Source organism: Astatotilapia calliptera, chromosome 22 (assembly GCF_964374335.1).
Source record: "Astatotilapia calliptera chromosome 22, fAstCal68.1, whole genome shotgun sequence".
NCBI lineage: Eukaryota > Metazoa > Chordata > Actinopteri > Cichliformes > Cichlidae > Astatotilapia > Astatotilapia calliptera.
In genome coordinates this window covers 1428315-1432500 of record NC_137442.1, presented here as the reverse complement: position 1 = coordinate 1432500, position 4186 = coordinate 1428315, and the positions used below count along the sequence as shown (strand labels likewise).

The window sequence follows — 4186 nt, the reverse complement described above, 5'->3', positions numbered from 1 at the left end:
GGCGGGAGACGTTCTCGCCACGACCCAGCAGTGTGGCAGCCGCCGGCTGCAGTGCTGTTTTGACAGGAGTGGGGTGGGGTGGAGTGGGGTGGGGTGGGGTGGACGTTTCTTTTTTTTCTATTTTCTCCTGTTTTGAATTAGTTAAATTCCTTTATTGGGTGAGAAAATCAGACCATGTGATGGTTCCGGTGGTGATGGGCAGATGAAAAACGCTTCATTACTCGAAGCTTTCCAACACAGTCCTCTCTGGTGACATCTGGTGGCCAAAAATATGAAGAGCAGCTTGAATCCACAAAATAAAACCAACTGCTTCGTAATGATTGCCCACTCTACAGAGTGGACTTCTGTCTGATATTGGGCCGCTGTTGTGTTGCTTTAAACGTGTATTTTTTGGGGTGACAAAAATGTTGTTTATTTCTATTATAGATAATTTTGTCCAGTAAACTCTGCTTGTTTAAACATGCACCATAGTGTGGTCTTTCTTTGCTTGTGACTTCTTGATGCTGGTAAATACAATAATTGAAAAACACCACGTTACATATAATATACATATAATAATGTAAAACATATTATGGAGTATGCTTCTGCTGTGAGGTCCCGCCTCCTTGTACTTATGCAATTAATCGCTAGATGGGTATATTTATAAATAATATTATATTAGGGACATTTTCCTATACATATTTGTGACCTGGGGGTAGAATTGATTGTGAACTGGAAAAGGAAAATGCTCATGAACTTGCAAATTAAAAACACGATGCATTTAAGGTAACTTTTTCATTTTTATTTAAGAAGAGAACTTGTTCCACTCTGCGATGGCCGAACCTGCTCCTTTTTTATATTTAGATCATTTCTCCTGCCTTAAGCAAAATCCCTTCACATGGCCCAGAGGAGGCTGCAGTGCAGAGAAACTGGTAGAGATGCAGTTTGTCATGGTCTACGGTGGGTGGCTGGAGTTTCCATTAGGCTCCTGAACTGACCTGGGATCCACCCCTGGGCAGGGCCAACTCCAGCTCCTGCACACCTGGAGCCTATTGCAGGCAATCAAGCCAGAGGGATTTAAACCACACATCGATGTTCACTCACTGCCAGTTCGTCATCAACCCATGTTGGTAACAGGTCTTGTGCTTCAAATTCTCGCTGTGATTTATCTTACTAACAAAGACTCTTTTGTGCTACAGTTGCTGTACCCACCCTGGCTCACACTCCACCTCCGGACTCGGGATACCTAGTGATCATTCTGGAAATCCCTCTGTGCCTCACCTGCCTGCCCTCCTGCCATCACACTCCATCTGGAGCCCCGGATCTCAGGTCAGCCTTTCCACGCCACTCAGCCTCCCCTGGATCTTCATCACCCCCCCTCTCAAACACTCCAGGTCCCTAACTGCAAGTAAGAATTGCTGCTCTTATACTGGCCACTTCTGAGCTGCCTTCACTACCTGCCTAACTCCTATATCCTCTCCCCTCAGTGTGACTGTTCCCCACTCAGCTCCGTTCCGCTTCTCAGGCCTCGTTCCCTCGCCCTAGCCACGTTCCCCTGGGCACGCCACACCAAGGCTCCACGTCTCGTCATTTTCTGTCTTTGCCACATTTCTTTTTTTCCCCCCTTTGCACTTAACCGTAATAAACTGTTAAATCATCTACTGTCTCCGCTCTGGGTTTCTGCACCTGAGTCCTATTCAGTACCGGCCATCCGTCGCCGTGACACAGTTATACAGTCTTTAATTAATTAAATTGCTGCACAATTGGCAGACTAACATTAATAAAAAATTAAATACATGTTTTTATAACATCAAGTGTAAAGAGTCACGTGGAAGTGTTTCTAAAGTTATTTAATGATATTTATATTATGGAAGCAGATTTTTGACATTTTACCTTTTTTCCGTTGTCAGATAAAATAAACGCACAAAACAAAAGCAAACGGCCAGAACACAAAGCTGGAAAACCCACCCGATCGACCAAAATCAACTCAAAATCCTCCCACACAACAGAACCTCCTCTCTTCCTCGCTGGCTCCAAATCTCTCAGTGGAATGATCAGTGGTTCGCTATCTGTCACCATCAAAACACTCCACAAATCCCGCGAATGATTCACTTCCTTATAAACCATTGACTCAGACACTGAAGCAGTTAGGCTCTAAATGAAGCTTCGGACGTCACTGATCACGTGACTCTGGTGAATCAAGCTTCGACACAGAGCTTCTGAAGCAGCGCGTTGATTTTTGTGACGCACACACCGGAGCTTCAGCTTCAAGCGGGCCATCACTAGGTTCTGGGTCATTGTTGCTTGGGTCGTGTTCTTAGTTTTCTTGTTTTCTTGTCTCATGGTTGTTGAGTGTAGTTTATCAGATTCCCCCTTGTGTCGTTACCCCCTGTGTGTATGCCTCGTTTCTCTTCCTGTCTTTTATTCTATATTTTCCCAGCCTTTTTCAGTGGTGCGACTAAAAAAAAAAAAAAATATTTGGTTGCACCTGTGCGACCAACTGTTCGGGTAACAAAAAAAAAATCTCTGCAACTCTCCGTGTGGTCAACGACAGACACACATTTTATAATGGATCTACGTCTGTGCTGCTTTTAGCTGCTGATAGCTGATTGGTAGGAAGTGAGACAGACAGAGATCAGTTAGAAATCAGCTGTGGAGGATTTATCTGAATTACTTCCTGTCAGCCTCTCAGTTTCCACTGATCACAGATCAGCAGCTGTCAGTGTCTTCACCGTGGACTCGCTCTCCTGCAGCACAGAGGGAGGAGCATCGAGGTCGACAGACTGACACTGAAACTGATAAACCCCTGACCCTTAGCTACGTGAGCTATAGATGCTCATGTATCTACAGGGAGTGCAGAATTAAATGAGTATTTTGTCCACATCATCCTCTTCATGCATGTTGTCTTACTCCAAGCTGTATAGGCTCGAAAGCCTACTACCAATTAAGCATATTAGGTGATGTGCATCTCTGTAATGAGAAGGGGTGTGGTCTAATGACATCAACACCCTATATCAGGTGTGCATAATTATTAGGCAACGTCCTTTCCTTTGGCAAAATGGGTCAAAAGAAGGACTTGACAGGCTCAGAAAAGTCAAAAATAGTGAGATATCTTGCAGAGGGATGCAGCAGTCTCAAAATTGCAAAGCTTCTGAAGCGTGATCATCGAACAATCAAGCGTTTCATTCAAAACAGTCAACAGGGTCGCAAGAAGCGTGTGGAAAAGCCAAGGCGCAAAATAACTGCCCATGAACTGAGAAAAGTCAAGCGTGCAGCTGCCAAGATGCCACTTGCCACCAGTTTGGCCATATTTCAGAGCTGCAACATCACTGGAGTGCCCAAAAGCACAAGGTGTGCAATACTCAGAGACATGGCCAAGGTAAGAAAGGCTGAAAGACGACCACCACTGAACAAGACACACAAGCTGAAACGTCAAGACTGGGCCAAGAAATATCTCAAGACTGGTTTTTCTAAGGTTTTATGGACTGATGAAATGAGAGTGAGTCTTGATGGGCCAGATGGATGGGCCCGTGGCTGGATTGGTAAAGGCAGAGAGCTCCAGTCCGACTCAGACGCCAGCAAGGTGGAGGTGGAGTACTGGTTTAGGCTGGTATCATCAAAGATGAGCTTGTGGGGCCTTTTCGGGTTGAGGATGGAGTCAAGCTCAACTCCCAGTCCTACTGCCAGTTTCTGGAAGACACCTTCTTCAAGCAGTGGTACAGGAAGAAGTCTGCATCCTTCAAGAAAAACATGATTTTCATGCAGGACAATGCTCCATCACACGCGTCCAAGTACTCCACAGCGTGGCTGGCAAGAAAGGGTATAAAAGAAGAAAAACTAATGACATGGCCTCCTTGTTCACCTGATCTGAACCCCATTGAGAACCTGTGGTCCATCATCAAATGTGAGATTTACAAGGAGGGAAAACAGTACACCTCTCTGAACAGTGTCTGGGAGGCTGTGGTTGCTGCTGCACGCAATGTTGATGGTGAACAGATCAAAACACTGACAGAATCCATGGATGGCAGGCTTTTGAGTGTCCTTGCAAAGAAAGGTGGCTATATTGGTCGCTGATTTGTTTTTGTTTTGTTTTTGAATGTCAGAAATGTATATTTGTGAATGTGGAGATGTTATATTGGTTTCACTGGTAAAAATAAATCATTGAAATGGGTATATATTTGTTTTTTGTTAAGTTGCCTAATAATTA

General features: G+C 44.6%; 1 long non-coding RNA gene across 1 annotated transcript; it reads left to right on the top strand.

The window, feature by feature from the left end:
• The first annotated feature begins 974 nt into the window (after positions 1 to 974).
• On the top strand, positions 975 to 1638 carry LOC145423671 (uncharacterized). The gene is made up of 3 exons (XR_013904727.1): positions 975 to 1105; positions 1179 to 1387; positions 1467 to 1638. It is a non-coding gene; the product is annotated as an uncharacterized LOC145423671 (long non-coding RNA).
• Positions 1639 to 4186: the final 2548 nt, after the last annotated feature.